The sequence below is a fragment of the Triturus cristatus genome, chromosome 2_2, assembly GCF_964204655.1.
Source record: "Triturus cristatus chromosome 2_2, aTriCri1.1, whole genome shotgun sequence".
NCBI classification, from domain to species: Eukaryota; Metazoa; Chordata; class Amphibia; order Caudata; family Salamandridae; genus Triturus; species Triturus cristatus.
The window spans coordinates 769,117,593-769,141,438 of NC_140582.1; positions in this window are offsets into that span (position 1 = coordinate 769,117,593).

A 23,846-nucleotide genomic window follows, 5' to 3' on the forward strand; every position below is an offset into this window, starting at 1 on the left:
TTCGTTCTTTCTGTACTTCTCTTGCTTCTTTCTGTACCCTTTGCCTCTTTCTGCACCCCACTTCCCTCTTGCATCTTTATGCATCTCTGTTTCTTCTTTCTGCACTTCTCTTGACTCTTTCTGTCTCTCCCTTGCCTCTTTCTGCACCTCTGTTGCTTGTTTCTGCACTTCTGTTGCTTCTTGCTGCACCCCTCTTACTTCTTTCTGTACCCATCTTCCCTCTTTCTGTACCCCTGTTCCCTCTTTTTACACTCCTCTTGCTTCTTTCTGCAACTCTGTTCGTTCTTTCTGCACTTCTCTTGCTTCTTTCTGTACCCTTTGCCTCTTTCTGCACCCCACTTCCCTCTTGCTGCATCCCTCTTGCATCTTTATGCATCTCTGTTTATTCTTTCTACACTTTTCTTGCTTCTTTATATAGCCCTTTTGCCTCTTTCTGCACCTCTGTTGCTTCTCTCTGCACTTCTCTTGCTTTTTTGGGCACTTCTGTTGCTTCTTTCTGCAGCCCTCTTGCCTCTTTCTGTACCCTCCCTCTTGTTGCCTCTCTCCTGCCTCTTTCTGCAGTTCTCTTATCTCCTTTTGTGCCTCTGTTGCTTCTTTCTGTACCTCTCTTGCAAATTTCTGAAACCCTCTTTCCTCTTTATGTACCCCTCTTGCCTCCTTCTGCACCTCTGTTGGTTCTTTCTGCACTGCTCTTGCTTCTTTCTGCACCTCGTTTGCCTGTTTCTGCACTTCTCTTGCCTCCTTATGCACCTCTGTTGCTTCTTTCTGCACTTCTCTTGGATCTTCCTGTACCCCTCTTGCCTCTTTCTGCACCTCTGATGCTTCTTTCTGCAACTCTGCCGGTTCTTTCTGCACTGCTCTTGCTTTTGTTTTGCACCCTTTTGCTTCTTTCTGCACCCCTCTTCCCTCTTTCTGCGCCCCTCTTGCATCTTTTTGCATCTCTGTTGTTTCTTTCTGTACTGCTCTTGTTTCTTTCTGCAGATCTCTTGCAAATGTATGCACCCCTCTTGCCTCTTTCTACACCCCTCTTGCCTGCTTCTCCACCTCTGTTGGTTCTTTCTGTACTGCTCTCGCTTCTTTCTATCCTCTTGTGCCTCTTTCTGTAGCTCTCTTGCCTCTTTCTGTACTTCTGTTGCTTCATTCTGCACTTCTCTTGCTTCTTCCTGCACTCCTCTTGCTTCTTTCTGCAACTCTGTTCATTCTTTCTGCACTTCTCTTGCTTCTTTCTGTACCCTTTGCCTCTTTCTGCACCCCACTTCCCTCTTGCTGCATCCCTCTTGCATCTTTATGCATCTCTGTTTCTTCTTTCTACACTTTTCTTGCTTCTTTATGTAGCCCTTTTGCCTCTTTCTGCACGTCTCTTGCTTCTCTCTGCACTTCTCTTGCTTTTTTGGGCACTTCTGTTGCTTCTTTCTGTAGCCCTCTTGCCTCTTTCTGTACCCTCCCTCTTGTTGCCTCTCTCCTGCCTCTTTCTGCAGTTCTCTTATCTCCTTTTGTGCCTCTGTTGCTACTTTCTGTACCTCTCTTGCAAATTTCTGAAACCCTCTTTCCTCTTTATGTACCCCTCTTGCCTCCTTCTGCACCTCTGTTGGTTCTTTCTGCACTGCTCTTGCTTCTTACTGCACCTCGTTTGCCTGTTTCTGCACTTCTCTTGCCTCCTTATGCACCTCTGTTGCTTCTTTCTGCACTTCTCTTGCCTCTTTCTGTACCCCTCTTGCCTCTTTCTCCACCTCTGATGCTTCTTTCTGCAACTCTGCCGGTTCTTTCTGCACTGCTCTTGCTTTTTTTTTGCACCCTTTTATTTCTTTATGCACCCCTCTTCCCTCTTTCTGCGCCCCTCTTGCATCTTTTTGCATCTCTGTTGTTTCTTTCTGTACTGCTCTTGTTTCTTTCTGCAGATCTCTTGCAAATGTATGCACCCCTCTTGCGTCTTTCTGCACCCCTCTTGCCTGCGTCTCCACCTCTGTTGGTTTTTCCTGTACTGCTCTCGCTTCTTTCAATCCCTCTCGTGCCTCTTTCTGCAACCATCGTGCCTCTTTCTGCTCCTCTCTTGCCTCTTTATGCAGTTATCTTGTCTCTTTTTGTGCCTCTGTTGCTTCTTTCTGCACCTCTCTTGCAAATTTCTGCAACCCTCTTTCCTCTTTCTGTACCCCTCTTGCCTCCTTCTGCACCTCTGTTGTTTCTTTCTGCACTGCTCTTGCTTCTTTCTGCACTTCTTTTGCTTTTTTCTGCACTTCTCTTGCCTATTTCTGCACCACTCTTGCCTCTTTCTGCATCTCTGTTGTTTCTTTCTGCACCGCTCTTGCTTCTTTCTGCAGATCTCTTGCAAAGATATGTACCCCTCTTGCCTCTTTCTGCACCCCTCTTGCCTGCTTCTCCACCTATGTTGGTTCTTTCTGTACTGCTCTCGCTTCTTTCTATCCCTCTCGTGCCTCTTTCTGCAGCTCTCTTGCCTCTTTCTGTATTCTATTGCTTCATCTGCACTTCTCTTGTTTCTTCCTGCACTTATTTTGCTTCTTACTGCACCCCTCTTGCCTCTTTCTGCACCCATCGTGCCTCTTTCTGCTCCTCTCTTGCCTCTTTATGCAGTTCTCTTGTCTCCTTTTGTGCCTCTGTTGCTTCTTTCTGCACCTCTCTTGAAAATTTCTGCAACCCTCTTTCCTCTTTCTGTACCCCTCTTGCCTCCTTCTGAAACTCTGTTGCTTCTTTCTGTACCACTCTTGCTGCCTTCTGAACCTCTTTTGGTTCTTTCTGCACCCCTCTTTCCTCTTTCTGCACCTCTCTTCTCTCTCTCTGCACCTCTGTTGCCTCTTTCTGCACCTCTGTTGCTTCCTTCTGTACTTTTCATGCCTCTTTCTGTACCCCTCTTGCCTCCTTCTGCACCTCTGTTGGTTCTTTCTGCACTGCTCTTGCTTCTTTCTGCACCTCGTGTGCCTGTTTCTGCACTTCTCTTGCCTCCTTCTGCACCTCTGTTGGTTCTTTCTGCACTGCTCTTGCTTCTTACTGCACCTCGTTTGCCTGTTTCTGCGCTTCTCTTGCCTCCTTATGCACCTCTGTTGCTTCTTTCTGCACTTCTCTTGCCTCTTTCTGTACCCCTCTTGCCTCTTTCTGCACCTCTGATGCTTCTTTCTGCAACTCTGCCGGTTCTTTCTGCACTGCTCTTGCTTTTTTTTTGCACCCTTTTATTTCTTTTTGCACCCCTCTTCCCTCTTTCTGCGCCCCTCTTGCATCTTTTTGCATCTCTGTTGTTTCTTTCTGTACTGCTCTTGTTTCTTTCTGCAGATCTCTTGCAAATGTATGCACCCCTCTTGCGTCTTTCTGCACCCCTCTTGCCTGCGTCTCCACCTCTGTTGGTTTTTCCTGTACTGCTCTCGCTTCTTTCAATCCCTCTCGTGCCTCTTTCTGCAACCATCGTGCCTCTTTCTGCTCCTCTCTTGCCTCTTTATGCAGTTATCTTGTCTCTTTTTGTGCCTCTGTTGCTTCTTTCTGCACCTCTCTTGCAAATTTCTGCAACCCTCTTTCCTCTTTCTGTACCCCTCTTGCCTCCTTCTGCACCTCTGTTGTTTCTTTCTGCACTGCTCTTGCTTCTTTCTGCACTTCTTTTGCTTTTTTCTGCACTTCTCTTGCCTATTTCTGCACCACTCTTGCCTCTTTCTGCATCTCTGTTGTTTCTTTCTGCACTGCTCTTGCTTCTTTCTGCAGATCTCTTGCAAAGATATGCACCCCTCTTGCCTCTTTCTGCACCCCTCTTGCCTGCTCTCCACCTCTGTTGGTTCTTTCTGTACTGCTCTCACTTCTTTCTATCCCTCTCGTGCCTCTTTCTGCAGCTCTCTTGCCTCTTTCTGTATTCTGTTGCTTCATCTGCACTTCTCTTGTTTCTTCCTGCACTTATTTTGCTTCTTACTGCACCCCTCTTGCCTCTTTCTGCACCCATCGTGCCTCTTTCTGCTCCTCTCTTGCCTCTTTATGCAGTTCTCTTGTCTCCTTTTGTGCCTCTGTTGCTTCTTTCTGCACCTCTCTTGAAAATTTCTGCAACCCTCTTTCCTCTTTCTGTACCCCTCTTGCCTCCTTCTGCAACTCTGTTGCTTCTTTCTGTACCACTCTTGCTGCCTTCTGAACCTCTTTTGGTTCTTTCTGCACCCCTCTTTCCTCTTTCTGCACCTCTCTTCTCTCTCTCTGCACCTCTGTTGCCTCTTTCTGCACCTCTGTTGCTTCCTTCTGTACTTTTCATGCCTCTTTCTGTACCCCTCTTGCCTCCTTCTGCACCTCTGTTGGTTCTTTCTGCACTGCTCTTGCTTCTTTCTGCACCTCGTGTGCCTGTTTATGTACTTCTCTTGCCTCCTTATGCACCTCTGTTGCTTCTTTCTGCACTTCTCTTGCCTCTTTCTGTACCCCTCTTGCCTCTTTCTGCACCTCTGATGCTTCTTTCTGCAACTCTGCCGGTTCTTTCTGCACTGCTCTAGCTTTTTTTTTGCACCCTTTTGCTTCTTTCTGCACCCCTCTTCCCTCTTTCTGCGCCCTCTTGCATCTTTTTACATCTGTTGTTTCTTTCTGTACTGCTCTTGTTCTTTCTGCAGATCTCTTGCAAATGTATGCACCCCTCTTGCCTCTTTCTGTACCCCTCTTGCCTGCTTCTCCACCTCTGTTGGTTCTTTCTGTACTGCTCTCGCTTCTTTCTATCCTCTCATGCCTCTTTCTGCAGCTCTCTTGCCTCTTTCTGTACTTCTGTTGCTTCATTCTGCACTTCTCTTGCTTCTTCCTGCACTCCTCTTGCTTCTTTCTGCAACTCTGTTCATTCTTTCTGCACTTCTCTTGCTTCTTTCTGTATCCTTTGCCTCTTTCTGCACCCCACTTCCCTCTTGCTGCATCCCTCTTGCATCTTTATGCATCTCTGTTTCTTCTTTCTACACTTTTCTTGCTTCTTTATGTAGCCCTTTTGCCTCTTTCTGCACGTCTCTTGCTTCTCTCTGCACTTCTCTTGCTTTTTTGGGCACTTCTGTTGCTTCTTTTTGCAGCCCTCTTGCCTCTTTCTGTACCCTCCCTCTTGTTGCCTCTCTCCTGCCTCTTTCTGCAGTTCTCTTATCTCCTTTTGTGCCTCTGTTGCTTCTTTCTGTACCTCTCTTGCAAATTTCTGAAACCCTCTTTCCTCTTTTTGTACCCCTCTTGCCTCCTTCTGCACCTCTGTTGGTTCTTTCTGCACTGCTCTTGCTTCTTACTGCACCTCGTTTGCCTGTTTCTGCACTTATCTTGCCTCCTTATGCACCTCTGTTGCTTCTTTCTGCACTTCTCTTGCCTCTTTCTGTACCCCTCTTGCCTCTTTCTGCACCTCTGATGCTTCTTTCTGCAACTCTGCCGGTTCTTTCTGCACTGCTCTTGCTTTTTTTTTGCACCCTTTTATTTCTTTCTGCACCCCTCTTCCCTCTTTCTGCGCCCCTCTTGCATCTTTTTGCATCTCTGTTGTTTCTTTCTGTACTGCTCTTGTTTCTTTCTGCAGATCTCTTGCAAATGTATGCACCCCTCTTGCCTCTTTCTGCACCCCTCTTGCCTGCTTCTCCACCTCTGTTGGTTCTTTCTGTACTGCTCTCGCTTATTTCAATCCCTCTCGTGCCTCTTTCTGCAACCACCGTGCCTCTTTCTGCTCCTCTCTTGCCTCTTTATGCAGTTATCTTGTCTCCTTTTGTGCCTCTGTTGCTTCTTTCTGCACCTCTCTTGCAAATTTCTGCAACCCTCTTTCCTCTTTCTGTACCCCTCTTGCCTCCTTCTGCACCTCTGTTGTTTCTTTCTGCACTGCTCTTGCTTCATTCTGCACTTCTTTTGCTTTTTTCTGCACTTCTCTTGCCTATTTCTGCACCACTCTTGCCTCTTTCTGCATCTCTGTTGTTTCTTTCTGCACTGCTCTTGCTTCTTTCTGCAGATCTCTTGCAAAGTTATGCGCCCCTCTTGCCTCTTTCTGCACCCCTCTTGCCTGCTTCTCCACCTCTGTTGGTTCTTTCTGTACTGCTCTCGCTTCTTTCTATCCCTCTCGTGCCTCTTTCTGCAGCTCTCTTGCCTCTTTCTGTATTCTGTTGCTTCATTCTGCACTTCTCTTGTTTCTTCCTGCACTTATTTTGCTTCTTACTGCACCCCTCTTGCCTCTTTCTGCACCCATCGTACCTCTTTCTGCTCCTCTCTTGCCTCTTTATGCAGTTCTCTTGTCTCCTTTTGTGCCTCTGTTGCTTCTTTCTGCACCTCTCTTGAACATTTCTGCAACCCTCTTTCCTCTTTCTGTACCCCTCTTGCCTCCTTCTACACCTCTGTTGTTTCTTTCTGCACTGCTCTTGCTTCTTTCTGCACTTCTTTTGCTTTTTTCTGCACTTCTCTTGCCTATTGCTGCACCACTCTTGCCTCTTTCTGCATCTCTGTTGTTTCTTTCTGCACTGCTCTTGCTTCTTTCTGCAGATCTCTTGCCTGCTTCTCCACCTCTGTTGGTTCTTTCTGTACTGCTCTCGCTTCTTTCTATCCCTCTCGTGCCTCTTTCTGCAGCTCTCTTGCCTCTTTCTGTATTCTGTTGCTTCATTCTGCACTTCTCTTGCTTCTTCCTGCACTTATTTTGCTTCTTACTGCACCCCTCTTGCCTCTTTCTGCACCCATCGTGCCTCTTTCTGCTCCTCTCTTGCCTCTTTATGCAGTTCTCTTGTCTCCTTTTGTGCCTCTGTTGCTTCTTTCTGCACCTCTCTTGAAAATTTCTGCAACCCTCTTTCCTCTTTCTGTACCCCTCTTGCCTCCTTCTGCAACTCTGTTGCTTCTTTCTGTACCACTCTTCCTGCCTTCTGAACCTCTTTTGGTTCTTTCTGCACCCCTCTTTCCTCTTTATGCACCTCTCTTCTCTCTCTCTGCACCTCTGTTGCCTCTTTCTGCACCTCTGTTGCTTCCTTCTGTACTTTTCATGCCTCTTTCTGTACCCCTCTTGCCTCCTTCTGCACCTCTGTTGGTTCTTTCTGCACTGCTCTTGCTTCTTTCTGCACCTCGTTTGCCTGTTTCTGCACTTCTCTTGCCTCCTTATGCACCTCTGTTGCTTCTTTCTGCACTTCTCTTGCCTCTTTCTGTACCCCTCTTGCCTCTTTCTGCACCTCTGATGCTTCTTTCTGCAACTCTGCCGGTTCTTTCTGCACTGCTCTAGCTTTTTTTTGCACCCTTTTGCTTCTTTCTGCACCCCTCTTCCCTCTTTCTGCGCCCTCTTGCATCTTTTTACATCTGTTGTTTCTTTCTGTACTGCTCTTGTTTCTTTCTGCAGATCTCTTGCAAATGTATGCACCCCTCTTGCCTCTTTCTGCACCCCTCTTGCCTGCTTCTCCACCTCTGTTGGTTCTTTCTGTACTGCTCTCGCTTCTTTCTATCCCTCTCGTGCCTCTTTCTGCAGCTCTCTTGCCTCTTTCTGTACTTCTGTTGCTTCATTCTGCACTTCTCTTGCTTCTTCCTGCACTTCTCTTGCTTTTTTCTGTACCCCTCTTGCCTCTTTCTGCAACCATCGTGCCTCTTTCTGCTCCTCTCTTGCCTCTTTATGCAGTTCTCTTGTCTCCTTTTGTGCCTCTGTTGCTTCTTTCTGCACCTCTCTTGCAAATTTCTGCAACCCTCTTTCCTCTTTCTGTACCCCTCTTGCCTCCTTCTGCAACTCTGTTGCTTCTTTCTGTACCACTCTTGCTGCCTTCTGAACCTATTTTGGTTCTTTCTGCACCCCTCTTTCCTCTTTCTGCACCCCTCTTCTCTCTCTCTGCGCCTCTGTTACCTCTTTCTGCACCTCTGTTGCTTCCTTCGGTACTTTTCTTGCCTCTTTCTGTACCCCTCTTGCCTCCTTCTGCACCTCTGTTGGTTCTTTCTGCACTGCTCTTGCTTCTTTCTGCACCACGTTTGCCTGTTTCTGCACTTCTCTTGCCTCCTTATGCACCTCTGTTGCTTCTTTCTGCACTTCTCTTGCCTCTTTCTGTACCCCTCTTGCCTCTTTCTGCACCTCTGATGCTTCTTTCTGCAACTCTGCCGGTTCTTTCTGCACTGCTCTTGCTTTTTTTTTTGCACCCTTTTATTTCTTTCTGCACCCCTCTTCCCTCTTTCTGCGTCCCTCTTGCATCTTTTTGCATCTCTGTTGTTTCTTTCTGTACTGCTCTTGTTTCTTTCTGCAGATCTCTTACAAATGTATGCACCCCTCTTGCCTCTTTCTGCACCCCTCTTGCCTGCTTCTCCACCTCTGTTGGTTCTTTCTGTACTGCTCTCACTTCTTTCTATCCCTCTCGTGCCTCTTTCTGCAACCATCGTGCCTCTTTCTGCCACTCTCTTGCCTCTTTATGCAGTTATCTTGTCTCCTTTTGTGCCTCTGTTGCTTCTTTCTGCACCTCTCTTGCAAATTTCTGCAACCCTCTTTCCTCTTTCTGTACCCCTCTTGCCTCCTTCTGCACCTCTGTTGTTTCTTTCTGCACTGCTCTTGCTTCTTTCTGCACTTCTTTTGCTTTTTTCTGCACTTCTCTTGTCTACTTCTGCACCACTCTTGCCTCTTTTTGCATCTCTGTTGTTTCTTTCTGCACTGCTCTTGCTTCTTTCTGCAGATCTCTTGCAAAGTTATGCACCCCTCTTGCCTCTTTCTGCACCTCTCTTGCCTGCTTCTCCACCTCTGTTGGTTCTTTCTGTACTACTCTCGCTTCTTTCTATCCCTCTCGTGCCTCTTTCTGCAGCTCTCTTGCCTCTTTTTGTATTCTGTTGCTTCATTCTGCACTTCTCTTGTTTCTTCCTGCACTTATTTTGCTTCTTACTGCACCCCTCTTGCCTCTTTCTGCACCCATCGTGCCTCTTTCTGCTCCTCTCTTGCCTCTTTATGCAGTTCTCTCGTCTACTTTTGTGCCTCTGTTGCTTCTTTCTGCACCTCTCTTGAAAATTTCTGCAACACTCTTTCCTCTTTCTGTACCCCTCTTGCCTCCTTCTGCAACTCTGTTGCTTCTTTCTGTACCACTCTTGCTGCCTTCTGAACCTCTTTTGGTTCTTTCTGCACCCCTCTTTCCTCTTTCTGCACCTCTCTTCTCTCTCTCTGCACCTCTGTTGCCTCTTTCTGCACCTCTGTTGCTTCCTTCTGTACTTTTCATGCCTCTTTCTGTACCCCTCTTGCCTCCTTCTGCACCTCTGTTGGTTCTTTCTGCACTGCTCTTGCTTCTTTCTGCACCTCGTGTGCCTGTTTCTGCACTTCTCTTGCCTCCTTATGCACCTCTGTTGCTTCTTTCTGCACTTCTCTTGCCTCTTTCTGTACCCCTCTTGCCTCTTTCTGCACCTCTGATGCTTCTTTCTGCAAATCTGCCGGTTCTTTCTGCACTGCTCTTGCTTTTTTTTGCACCCTTTTGCTTCTTTCTGCACCCCTCTTCCCTCTTTCTGCACCCCTCTTGCATCTTTTTGCATCTCTGTTGTTTCTTTCTGTACTGCTCTTGTTTCTTTCTGCAGATCTCTTGCAAATTTATGCACCCCTCTTGCCTCTTTCTGCACCCCTCTTGCCTGCTTCTCCACGTCTGTTGGTTCTTTCTGTACTGCTCTCGCTTCTTTCTATCCCTCTCGTGCCTCTTTCTGCAGCTCTCTTGCCTCTTTCTGTACTTCTGTTGCTTCATTCTGCACTTCTCTTGCTTCTTCCTGCACTTCTGTTGCTTCTTTCTGCACCCCTCTTGCATCTTTCTGCAACCATCGTGCCTCTTTCTGCTCCTCTCTTGCCTCTTTATGCAGTTCTCTTGTCTCCTTTTGTGCCTCTGTTGCTTCTTTCTGCACCTCTCTTGCAAATTTCTGCAACCCTCTTTCCTCTTTCTGTACCCCTCTTGCCTCCTTCTGCACCTCTGTTGGTTCTTTCTGCACTGCTCTTGCTTCTTTCTGCACTTCTTTTGCTTTTTTCTGCACTTCTCTTGCCTATTTCTGCACCACTCTTGCCTCTTTCTGCATCTCTGTTGTTTCTTTCTGCACTGCTCTTGCTTCTTTCTGCAGATCTCTTGCAAAGTTATGCACCCCTCTTTCCTCTTTCTGCACCCCTCTTCTCTCTCTCTGCACCTCTGTTGCCTCTTTCGGCACCTCTGTTGCTTCCTTCTGTTCTTTTCTTGCCTCTTTCCGTATCCTTCTTCCCTCTTTCTGCACCTCCTCTGCCTCTTTCTGCACCTCTGTTCCCTTTTTCTCCACCTCTCTCGCTTCTTTCTGTACCCCTGTTCCCTATTTCTGCACTTCTGTTGCTTCTTTCTGCAACTCTGTTCATTCTTTCTGCACTGTTCTTGCTTCTTTCTGCACCCTTTGCCTCGTTCTGCACCCCACTTCCCTCTTGCTGCACCCCTCTTGCATCTTTCTGCATCTCTGTTTCTTCCTTCTGCACCTCTCTTGACTCTTTCTGTATCTCCCTTGCCTCTTTCAGCACCTCTGTTGCTTCTTTCTGCACTTCTGTTGCTTCTTGATGCACCCCTCTTACTTCTTTCTGTGCCCATCTTCCCTCTTTCTGCACCCCTGTTCCCTCTTTTTGCACCCCTCTTGCCTCTTTCTGCACCTCCGTTGCGTCTTTATACACTTTTCTTTCTTCTTTATGTAGCCCTTTTGCCTTTTCTGCACCTCAGTTGCTTCTCTCTGCACTTCTCTTGCTTTTTTGGGCACTGTTGCTTCTTTCTGCAGCCCTCTTGCCTCTTTCTGTACCTTTCCTCCCTCTTTTTGCCTCTCTCCTGCCTCTTTCTGCAGTTCTCTTGTCTTCTTTTTTGCCTCTGTTGCTTCTTTCTGCACCTCTCTTGCAAATTTCTGCAAACCACTTTCCTCTTTCTGTACCCCTCTTGCCTCCTTCTGCACCTCTGTTGATTCTTTCTGCACTGCTCTTGCTTCTTTCTTCACCTCGTTTGCCTGTTTCTGCACTTCTCTTGCCTCCTTATGCACCTCTGTTGCTTCTTTCTGCACTTCTCTTGCCTCTTTCTGCACCCCTCTTGCCTCTTTCTGCACCTCTGATGCTTCTTTTTGCAACTCTGCCGGTTTTTTTTGCACTGCTCTTGCTTATTTTTGCACCCTTTTGCCTCTTTATGCACCCCTCTTCCCTCTTTCTGCATCCCTCTTGCATCTTTCTGCATCTCTGTTGCTTCTTTCTGTACTTCTCCTGACTCTTTCTGTATCCCCTTGCCTCTTTCTGCACCTCTGTTGCTTCTTTCTGCACTTCTGTTGCTTCTTGCTGTACCCCTCTTACTCTTTCTGTACCGTCTTCCCTCTTTCTGCACCCCTGTGCCTTCTTTTTGCACCCCTCTTGTCTCTTTCTGTACATCTGTTGCTTCTTTCTACACTTTTCTTGCTTTTTTCTGTAGCCCTCTTGCCTCTTTCTGCACCTCTGTTGCTTCTCTCTGCACTTCTCTTGCTTTTTCTGTACTTCTGTTGCTTCATCTGCACCCCTCTTGCCACTTTTTGTACCCTTCTTCCTTATTTCTGCAACACTCTTGCTCTTTCTGCAGCTCTCTTGTCTCCTTCTGTGCCTCTGTTGCTTCTTTCTGCACATCTCTTGCAAATTTCTGCAACCCTCTTCCCTCTTTCCTCTTTCTGCACCCCTCATGCCTCCTTCTGTACCTCTGTTGGTTCTTTCTGCACTGCCCTTGCTTCTTTCTGCACCTCTTTTGCCTGTTTCTGCACTTCTCTTGCCTCCTTCTGCACCTCTGCTGCTTCTGTCTGCACTTCTCTTGCCTCTTACTGTACCCCTCTTGTCTCTTTCTGCACCTTTGTTGTTTCTTTCTGCACTTCTCCTTCTTCTTTCTGCGCCTCTTTTGCTTCTTTCTGTACCCTTCTTGCCTCTTTCTTTACCCCTCCTCCCTCTTTCTGCACCTCTCTTGCCTCTGTCTGCACCCCTGTTACCTCTTTCTGCACCTCTTTATCCTGTTTCTGCAACTCTTTTGCTTCTTTCTGAACTTCTCTCGCCTCTGCTGTACTCAAATGGGAATTGCAAGCAGTCAAGTTTAAAGGTCTGTGTGCACTCATGACTGAGGTATATGTCTACTTGTATATGCTTACTTGCATGTGTTATGCATCTGAAGATGGTAGCTTAAAAAGCAGGTAACTTCTCCTATTGGTGGTCAAATCTTCTCAGTTCTGCTCTGTCATTCGGTTGCACAGGCAGACATGTCTTATGTATATATGTGTTATAGAGCCCCTCAAATATACTATTGAATACCCATGTGCCCTGTATTGTGAGCAGAAAGAAATGCATACACCTCTCTTTACACAAATTTACAGAGTATGCTGTTTGAAACACATGTATTCAAGTGTTTATATGTTTATTTTCATTTAACATGTCACTAGGTAAAAGCATAGACATGCATGCATACCTTCAAAAACTTAGCCAGACTTACAACAGTGGTATACTTAGGATTGCTGTTTTATATTTGGTAGGCCTAACATTCTGAGCAGTCGATTAATATTGAACCTTCAAGAGAAAAGTGAGGATTTTGATATCTTCAGAGAAAGATTAGTGATTAGAGTAATTTGTATCAGTCTATTGTAAGGTACAGTCAAATTAGGCCTCTTTCTGTACCTATGTTGGTTCTTTCTGCACATCTCTTGCTTCTTTCTGCACCTTGTTTCCTCTTTCTGGACTTCTGCTGCCTCTTCCTGCATTTTTTTAGTTTCTTTCTGCACCTTTTTTCCTCTTTCTGCACTTCTCTTGCCTCTTTCTTCACTTCTCTTGCTTCTTTCTGCACCTTTCTTCCTCTTTATGCACATGTCCTACCTACGTAGGCATAGTTAGAAATTAGCATTTAAAAAACCTTAGAAATTCACTAAAAAAAATAGAGGTTTCAAGGACATTATAGTTAAGGATTAGCATTTAAAAAAGCTTAGAAATTAGTCAGACATTTAACTTGTACAAAACCAGAGAAATTTGGCCGTTATAGTTAGCTGAGCTAACCATAATTTGCGCCCCCACAATGCACTGCTGATGACGTCACATATTACATCACTCATGACATGGTCAGTGACTTCACTGATGACATCACTCATGACATCTCAAGTGACATCACTGTTGTCATCATCCAGTGACTGTGTGTTTCTGAAAAGTTTAAGTATGTTTTATTTATATATATATATATATGTCAAGGTGTATTCAAGAAGAGTGGGTGTATGAGTGTCTAAATCAATGATTTTGTAGTTGTGTAACTGACTGTATAAGTGAGTGATTAAACATGTCTCGGTGAATGCATGGGTCACTCACTAATCTGTGTGAATGTCTGTATCCGTTTTTCAGTTGGTGTGTAAGTGGATGCATGGGTACATGACTGTCTATGTGGGTTAATGATTGGTTGTCTGAGTACCTGTATGGGTGTCTGAGTCTCTGTGAGGGTGTGTGTGACTCCCTGCATGGATGTATGAGTGGGTGATTCACTGGGTGTAAAGGGTTCATGAGTGCATGTGTTAGGGGCTGTATGAGTGAGTGAATGTGGTTATAGCTGTGTTGGTGAGTGAATGGATGTCTCGGTGGTATATGTGTAAGTAACTACATATGTGAAAGGCAGTATATGTGAGTGTTGGAGTATATAAATAACTAAATGTGACAGGTAGTGAGTGTCTGCATGGATATGTGTGTGCTTATGTCAGCGATTGTAGAAGATAGTAAGTATATGGTAGGTGGTGTGTGTGTATAACTGTATAGGTGAGTAAATTGCAGTGTGTTTGGTTCGTTGGGTGACTGACTAGGTGTTTGAGTAACTCTTTGGGTGAGTGGTGGTGTGTGAGTCTCTGTATAGGTATATGAGTGGATGTATCAGTGGCTGTATTGATTAATGGCTGTGTGTATGATTGACTGTATGGGTTAGTGAGTGGATGTGTGTGTAGACGTATGAATCAGTGAGTGGGTATGTACTAACTTGTATTGGTCTGTCGAGGGTTTTGTGATTGTAGTCTGTATTTTAGAGTGGGGATATCAAAGGTTATATTAGTGTGTGAGGAGGTGAACCAAATGATTACATGGATGATGTAATCAGTGATGTCATTTGAGATGTCATCAGTGATGTCACCGACCATGTTATGAGTGATGTAATATGTGACATCATCAGCAGTGCATTGCTGGGGCGTGAGTTATAGTTAGCTCAGCTAACTATAACAGCCACATTTCTCTGGTTTTGTACGAGTGAAATGTCTAACTAACTATAATGTCCCTGAAACCAATGGTTTTTTCAATGAATTTCTGAGGTTTTTTAAATGCTAATCCCTAACTATAATGTCCTTGAAACCTCTGTTTTTTCAGTGAATTTCTAACCTCTCAACTGCACAAAGAAGCGGATCTCTCACGGACGGGTGCTTAAAGTCGCTGTGGTGCCCCGACGAAAATACTATGGCTCAAATTGCTTTGTTGCTTCCCAGAAAGAGAAGCAGCACTCGCAGGGGCAGTTTGCTGATGTTTAATCCCAGCACAACAGACGCGTTTTGGATTGCTCCTACATCAGTGTTCACACAGCACACCGAGAAGCGTCGTTTTAAGTTACATTTTGTTTTCACCAACGACATTCAAAAGGGCAGTTTACCGTTTTTGCATGAGGGGCGCCATTTTGGACAAGGTTTGGATATGCCATTTCATATAGCATTGATGCTTATAAAGCCAAGTTGTATACAATACACTTAATGCAAAAAAATGCAAATTAATCCATATCAAAGAATGCTGACAGCGCAAAATCAATTCTTAATTTATACCACTTTCAGCAGTATATCGGCAAATGCACCCGTTATATCAAATGCTGACATGACATTGTATCAATGTATCCCTTTAAGAACCATATGTCGGCCATACGGGTGCATTTATAATAAAGTTGTAGCAAGGTTTCAAATATAATATATCAATATTAACAAACCTTGTATATTACTCTCTTTGTTCATCCAATGAAAGTCTTTTCATATTATAGAGCTGTAAATTGGCTTAGGTCTCCCCACTGCAAAAGTTATTGACATTCTGCCTCAATTATGACCTTCTACATTCGTCCTCAAGCCGTGTATTGGCAACAATGTTGTTGTGATTACTTCATTTCAAAAAGAAGAAAAAAAAAAGAATCTCCATACTTTTAAAATCCTATATTGACTGTCACCTTAATCCTATGATGCCAGCTTACCCCCTCTGATTAATTACCCAGATGGCCAGCCAGTTCTTACCCACTGTTTAACCCTTTAGGGGCTTTTGTTTCTAGGTCAATAATAGTTTGAGATTTGAGTTTTCGCAATTTCAAAATTCTATAACCTCCTCTAATATATGTATGCACATGGTCAATGCTGAAATATTGCAACAGGTCCCTGTTGTTTTGATGCTTCATGACAAAGAGCCTGGCGATTGGAAAAGGAAAGTCTCTGTTAGCAATAGCTCGCATATGTTCTAAGATTTGGATTTCTACACAATGCATCGTACTCCCTATGTATTGCAACCCGAATGGGCAGATTAGGCAGTAAACAGAGTAACTTGTTTGACATGTCATACATTTAGTTACTGTTCTCCATTTTCTTATTCCGGGTATTTCATAGGTTAATTCTCTCTTGCTATGAATGCAAGCCTTGCATATACCGCAAGGGTGAAAACCTTTCATTTCCTTAAGCGTGCCCTTCTTCAGTGCCGTTGTTTCCAAATGGCTATGGACCAGCATGTCCCTTAGTGATCTGGCTTTTATAAACATCACCAAGGGAGCTGATGGAATGTCTGTTCCTATGATCACGTCTGTCTTAAAGACATGCCAATTTCTATGGAGAATACTCCTAAAAGAATCTGCATCCTCCGAGTACGTCGTGATCATACAAAATTTTCCTTCTTCCTTTTTCTTTTGGATCTTATCCTTTCCTTTTACTAACAGTTCCCTTGGAGTATTCTCTACTTTTTCCAGTGTTGTCTCTAACAAGCTGATGTTATACCCTCTGGCCGAGAATCTGACAATGCTCTCTCTTGCTGCTTACTTGAAATCACAACCCCTAGAACATCTGCGTTTCAATCTAAGTAATACGCCATGGGGTATACTTTGTATTAGCCTGGGAGGATGACTACTGTTGGTGTGGAGTGCAGAGTTTCCAGCAGTCGGTTTTCTGTATAATGATGTACACAGTTTACCATCTAATACAGAAATCCTTCGATCTAAGTAGTTCACTGCCACTGAACTAATTTCTCCTGTAAACTTTAAGTTCACATCGTTCTGATGTATGTGTTCAATGAACTCAATTGCCACATTCTCTGGCCCCTTCCAGACCTGAAAGAGGTTGTCTATATATCTATGCCAAGCCACAGCTTCTTTCATCCATAGCTCATTGCCCGACGACCATGCCACCTGCTCCTCCCACCAGCCCACGAATAAATTTGTTTAGCTGGGGGCGAAGCAGGTGCCCATGGCCATCCCGGAGACTTGTCTGTAATAGTCTCCCTGAAATAAAAAGATGTTATTAGTTAGGCAAAACTCAATAAATTCCATGAGCATGATGGTGTGTTCAGCAAATTTTAATGGTCTCTTATTCAAAAAGGAATTCACCGCACTGAGTCCATCTTTATGGTCAATACATGTGTATAGACTCCTAATGTCCAACACAATCAACCGGTAGGATGCTTCCCAAATCAGATCTTCAATGCAGTTTATAAAGTCCTTAGTGTCCTTAATGTAAGAGGATAGTTGCAGTACAAATTGGACCAGAAAGTAATTGATGAATATTGAAAGGTGTTCTGTAAGGCTGCCTTGCGACTAAACAATTGGCCTGCCGGGTGGGTTTGCACTGTCCTTGTGTATTTTAGGTAAACGATAAAACAGCGGCGTGACTGGACTTGTATTCCGGAGAAAAAGATGTTCATCAGTCCCAAGCATTGATTTTACTTTTTTTTAATAACTCTATTTACCATTTTGACCCATAAGGTAACAAAAACGATGGGAGTGCTCACTGTCATATCTGCTGTGGTATAAAAATAATCCTTTAGACAATAAGAGTTAAGCCAAATTACATCACCCGGTGGTAACATCAGCCCCAAGGTTCTGCCCAAGCCATACACATGGAGAGCTGCAATGCAATCCCCCTACCACCCCTTCCATGCAGAATAGGAAAGGCCCAGAGCATGCAATTGAAATTGATTACAATGGCATGTATCAGAATGACCCAACATATAGTTTATGACTCCTTTAGCAATTTGTTACCCCACCCCACCCCACCCTGGTAGGGACTCTGCCTTGCTCTAGTTGTGTCCCGGACACCTGATGATCTGCTGCCGCGTAACTCCTGAGCGGACCCCAAATTCTTTGGGACGTGAAGAACTTGGTAATGTGCTAGCATAGAGTTCGCTATTCATGTTACAATATGTTAGACTATTTAGCCCTTTTTTTAAAAGTGGGGGCAGTCTTACAGCCCCAGTGTATGGCAATCCCTTTTTTCGCCAGTAGCAAACTAAGGGAGACAAATTTCAGTGCGCCTTTCGGAAAGTTCATCACACATCCCAATAAGGCCACTTCAGGCGTGGGGTTGAGAGTAAGATCTACCATGCACCCAATGCCTTATGTACCGACTCCCAGTATGAATGTATTTTGCTACAGCTCCAAGCGAGGCGGGCAAAGTCTGCTTGTGGTGCCCCACATTTGAGGCAGAAGCAGGATCTGTTCGGCTCTATCTTATGGGATTTCGCTGGGGTGATGAACATCCTGCGTAAAAATTTAAAATGGATTAACTTGTGGCGGCTGTTCAGGGATACGTCTATTGTCACTGCACAGCACTTATCCCATTGCTCATCAAGAACAGGGTGTCCCAGGTCCTCCTGCCAAGCTTTGCAACACTTGTCATTGTTGACAGGGATAACAGCGGAGCATGCACGGTATAATTTAGAAACGAGATGAACACCTCTCTATAATCGTGGTGAGCGGATCAAATGAATCAGGTTCAATAGGAAAGCTGGGGAGGAGTGACCATAAGGCAGAGGGTATCCTGCCCATAACAAATCAATCCATAAAAGAGGCAGTGGAGAAACGCTCCTCGTCCATCATTGAAAATATGTCTCCCCAAGGGAATAAATCCCCAAATTTGCTAACGTCAAAACTGGTAAGTGTGCATTGTGCAAGTCTCTCACCCGTTATTGGTAGCCAGTGAAAGTTGGGGATCGGGAGGGCTGAGGAATACAGTATGGGAGCACCAGTGATGCGCCAAAGCTTTCCCTAGGCCCAGCTTGAGGTGGACACTGTCTGATTATCGTTGGGGTCTCTAGCCTCTCCTCTGGGAAGCACCACAGTAAAAGTGTCAGGAAGGACCAAGTCTGCTTCGGGGCGCAGGTATGGAATCCTGGCGTCAGGGTGAAAGCATTGATCTTTCGTGCCACCTTTCTGATCAGGGAATGATATTGTTTGATACTGTCATTTTATCCTTCTATAGTGCTTTTTTCATAATATCTTCCATCTGATAGTTGTTTCAATGCTTCTCCACAATATTGCTCCCTTGTTAATAGGATGATATTCCCGCCCTTGTCTGAGGGTTTGCATATAATTGTGGTATCCTTCAGTAGATTTTCCAGTGCTTTTTCTTGATTTCTTGTTATGTTGACTCTATTCATTAGATGCTTGGTTTTTGTTCTAAACTTCAAAAGGTCCCTGATCACCGTCTGAGAAGATGTCAATCGCATCCATTGGCATTTGTGGCATCAATTGTGAAATTGGCTTGAATTAACTTGCCGCTGCTTCTTGTTCTATGCCAGACGTGTTGTTCTTTGAGCGATGTCTTGGGTGACTCTACTTTCCCCCTCTTGTTCCAAGCATAGTTCTTCTAACATTTCTAAAGATGTCAAATCGTCCACTGTCAGGATATCAGTGACTTTAGATTTTTGTTTGATCAGCCTGGATTATTTGATTGTAGGTTTGAGTTTAAAATGTTTGTGCAGTTTGAGTTTGCGCATGAATTTGAAAAGTTCTATTCTCGTTTGAGTGTACTCCATCCGATTGTTGGGGCAGAATGTTAGTCCTAACCTTAACACCGACTCTTCTTCAGTTAACATAAGAATTCTAGGGCTCCAGACCCCCCTTCTGATTTTGCGCTGGTGCCTTCCGGTGGCTTGCTTTCACTACCCCTTAACAAGGACTGGCGAATCATATGGAATTCCTCGTGAAAAGGAGTTTTTTTTTATAGTTTTCAGCCGAGGTACTCACGGTGTCATCTTCTGATTGTTCATTTTCGGTCACAATGATGTTTCCACCCTCATTGTGGGTGGTGCTGATTTTTTCCTGGACAGTTCTTTTCTTGGTCTATCAAACTTCTTAGCAAAAGTCAGCACTCTCCCCTGTGAATAGTCCCTTTCAAATTTTTCTTGTTTTTTTTGTTTGATTTTAAGCTCATATTTCAACAACCGCTTTTTCATTAACTCTCTAAATTTAAAAATGTAAATTTGATACTTGTATAGCGCACTACTCATCCGCAAGGGTCTCAAGGCGCTTGTACGAATACCGCTGTGGAACCCATCCTGGCTTTCCCTGTGAGGCATCCACTCCTGGGCACCCCCAAGGTGGAGGCCAGGCATCCTTAGCGTTCTGGGGGCTGTTGTGAAGATTAAGCAAGCTATTGCCCAGAGTTGCAGAGTGGTACTCCATGATAGGAATAGGCACCGAGGCGAGAATTATGAGGTCAGTGGAATTTTTGAGCCCAAGACCCGCCGAGGCAGGGAATTGAACCCTGGTCCCAGGCTAGACCTCTGCATCAGGGTCTGCCGCTCTAATAATTGAGCCACACTTCTCCACTTCTCTTAACTCCTCCTGTTTGTTCTTATCATCATCTTTTTATATTTCTTCCTCTAATTGCTGTATTTCCTTCAGAGCCTTGTCTCTATCGCTCCAGGCGAATTTAATTAGAAGTTCAACATTTCTTTGCATGATTGAGCTGTGTGCTCAGCCCACTCTTCCAATAAGAGTGGGTCTGGGTTTTCATATGCCGGTATGGTGTAAATTCACAATCCTCTAGGGACCCTGTCCACATCCATGTAACTGCCCCCGTGAGTGCTGTTTGTCTTTCTGGGAAGCACCAAAGGAATTTGAGCCAAAACATATATATATATATATATAGGGGCATGGTTACGAGTGAATATAGGTGCTGAGATTGCTGGGTGTCAGCTGTGTGAGTCTGCCCATGAGGAAGTGCGGAAGAGCATGAAACACGTTGGGCCAAGAGGGCTTGTGTATTGGTGGGAGTGACTTTCTTCTGAGGCTGCAGCTGTCACCATTTAACACTGAATTTCTTTTTCCTGCTGTGGCTTTCTTCAAGAGGACAACTCTTTGTTGGACACAGTGCTTAATTTGTGCCGGTGCTTTCCGGTGCTTAGCACCGGCACTTTCTTATCAGGGCCGGGTCTACACTCGGCACCCATCTGCTGCACTTGGTGGTGACATAATGGATATTGCATTGATGTGTTTAATTAAGTTTACCTCGGAGGAGCCGCAGAGTGTTGTTCTCATGACCATGCTCGCCAGTCCCGAGTGCAAAATCATTTGATGACGGCCTTTAGTTGAGTGTTGCCGCCGGTGGGCGGGCTGCGGGACACTGAGTCATTACGCTGGATTTTGGTTCTTCCGGGGGCAGGGGCTCTGCTGCAGCAGGCAGCGTGAGCAGTTTCTTTCCAACTTGCCACGCCCCAGCATACCCGCATGCGCGCACCCCACCCTACTCCACCGCGAGTCATCCGTTCAACAGTTATTAGCAGCTGCACCAGGCGCACCTAACGGAACCACTCATGTATAGTGAGGGTAACTGGCCTGCTGAATGCGCCACTGGGCAGAGATAAGCTGAGGTACGTGGAACAAATGCGGCTGCCTATTTCCGGACACAGGAGTACTTCAAGCTCCTTGAACTTGTCTGTCCTCTTCGACCTTTGGGTGGTGCCACTGCACTATTGAGAATTACACATTATCCCCAGTGATCGGAAAATGTACAATTCCCAACCCAAACGTACACAGAATAATCACACATTGAATTATTCATCTCATTGATCATTTTATTGAGAGAGCAATATTTTTTTACCTTTTTCAGTGCCTTAGGCTTTTTAGTGTTTTAATCAGAACTCAAAATGTACATCGTATTTATTGCCTTTGCGCATTCTTGTTTTAAAACAGGTTTCCACCTGCTTTTATGTGCACATCTGTGATGGACCCCTGGGTATCAAAATGTTCTGAGTAGGAATAATAATATTTCGCATGTCCTTGGTCTGTCTCTTTACCGGATTATTCCTTAACCTCTTCAAAGGAGATGTATAGAAGGACACTTCCGTCAATTGGATTGAGTTCAATGAGTCTGCCAAGATAGTTTGCTGGAGCATTTAGTTGTTTCTCTGTCCGTTTTTTCCTAGTATGTGTCTCTAGTAATCAGTGATTCTGTTTGCAATAGTGGGGTCATTTCACGGTGGGATGACTTTCGTTATGGCTGATACGTGCGATTTCAACATTGGTGTTTAGTCACTGCACAGCACCACGCTGTTTCCTAGTTACCTCATAGCTCAGGATATGCAGTTGCTCTGAGCCCCCTGGCTTGTTTGCAGCGTGTTTCTTAAACGCAACTATTTTTCTGCAGCAACAAATGACGCATTAACATTTGGATCATGAAAAGTATTGAAGGCAGAAAACCAGAAATAAAAAAATGCAGATTACCATCCCCATTCGTGCACTTATTTTGTTATTTATTTTATTGTACATTTTTCTGCAGTGGACTACTTTACCATGGGGGGTGTCAGTGTACTTTCTGGAGAGTGAGATGTTGGTTACATCAAAACATCTCGGTGAGGGCAGAGGTGAAGAAGTTAACAATTAACCAAGCATTAAACATAGACTGAATCACATTTTGGTTCATTTCGTCATGACTGAGGACCAAAGAGATCAGGAAGGTCAGAGGAATTAGCTTTGTAGCCAGTGGTGTGGCAAGCGAGTCATAGACAGCAGTGCAAGGTGCCACTATCAGCTAGTATGGTAGTAAACGTTTGCCAAGATTGTTGTTGAGTGGCCCCCAATGCTTCTGGACCCTAGTCCCACTGCACCTGCTGCACCCCTGATAGATACACCCTTGTTTGTAGCAATGTAGGTGAATTGAAAAAGTAGGAGACATGAGGGGGAGAACGGAGTATGCTAGGGGACAGCTCAAAGGACATGGACCGAGGTCACACGATGAGGGGTGACAGGTCAAGAAGTGGTTAGACGTTATAGAAGGTCTTAGAACCTGTGAGATTGCTTTTCAGGTGGCATTTAAATAGCAAAGTTTTGTTTTTTTCTAAATCTACAAATGCCCGCTCATCACTGAAATGCACCTAGAATACAGTTCTAGAGAGTTGTCACTTTTTTGTCACTTTTCTTGTTTTTTACTACATTCTGAGGGTTTATTTACTTCCTGCATTATGAAGTAGATGTTCTTCACAGTACACCACACTCTATTAATGTCATATCCATCACTTTGTGTTACTATATCACAGAATTGATGATGGTGAAGCACATAGCATTTGATTTTCTTCATTATAGTGTGCCCTGCTGGAGCTGACCATGTTTTCGGTCTAGAACAGTGGTTCTTAACATGCGGTCCGGAGACACCTGGTGGTCTCCGAAGCCTTCTGAGGGGGTCTGCAACTGTATAGAAAATTAAATAATATTAATAAATTAATAAAGTGTATACAACTGATGAAGCAAAATTGAAAATTTGAAAACATTCTGTTGCTGTGAAGGTATTTGAAACTGGGGGCTACAAATAAGGTTAGTATACTCAGATTGAGTTGTGGGAGCAAGGCAAGTGCATCAAACAGAATATAATATTGATGAGGGACCTCAATTGAACTGAGAAAAGCGCCAATCTTTCCATTAAAATTACAATTTTATTTTTTACATCTTTTGTGAATTAAATGAAACATTTAATCTTTGTATGATGTTTTTTGCTGTATTTTCTGTGTATTTTATGCAGATCAAAAAATCACAGCTTCCAGTGATACCTCAGTAGGGCTTCCATGATTCCAAAAAGGGTTCATTTTGGGTCTCCAGGTTCCAGTAATGATTAAGAGGGGTTCCATAGAAGTCACAAAAGTTAAGAACCACTGGTCTAGAATAATAATGTAATCACAACAAGTTTACACTAAGGACAATGCACCGAGGTGAGAGCATATTTATAGAGAAATACTAACACATGATCACATTTTGAAATTTAACAAATTAATGTCAACACCATCCTCATAAGACACAACAGAAGTACAGACACATACTTTAAAGCACAACCATTCACTTTCATTCCAGTCTCTTGTCCTGCTATCAAGCTGAAAGCTGCATTACATAATGATAATTCTCTTTAGATGTAATTGCAAATGACCATGAGACATTCAAAGCTTACCTGGTTCCTGCATATCAATCCCTTGCATGCCTTTTAGGTACCTGCTATCCGCCCCAGATAGCAAAAGTTCTTGAATTCTGGATAGGATTAGCCAATGCAAACACCTGCAGTGCCTTAGCCATGTTCTCTTGTATACAAAGTATCATGATATTGCTTCTTGAATTTCTGTGTGTCTTACTGCTCAATGGTTACTTCATTCACTTGATGAGTATATGGTCCAAAAACTACTCTTTTTACTCAGCTTTTGTGTTTGGACATCTCGTCAATTACTATTTCTAGCTTGCTCCTAGAGATGGAGAGCTTTACTTTCCATATGTTCAGATCCATGTTTGCTGTAGCATGGAGAATGTGTTATGCTCAAGGGATAAGATCAGAATTAATATTTGATATCACTTAAAGATGTGAATTTCTCTACAGCAGAGGCATCTTCAGCATTTTCTTGTATCCTTCAATATACAAATTGTTCACTTGGGTGGAAATGCATATGTTAAAAAACATATTTATGATTTAAATGCATTGCTACACATCACCCAGTG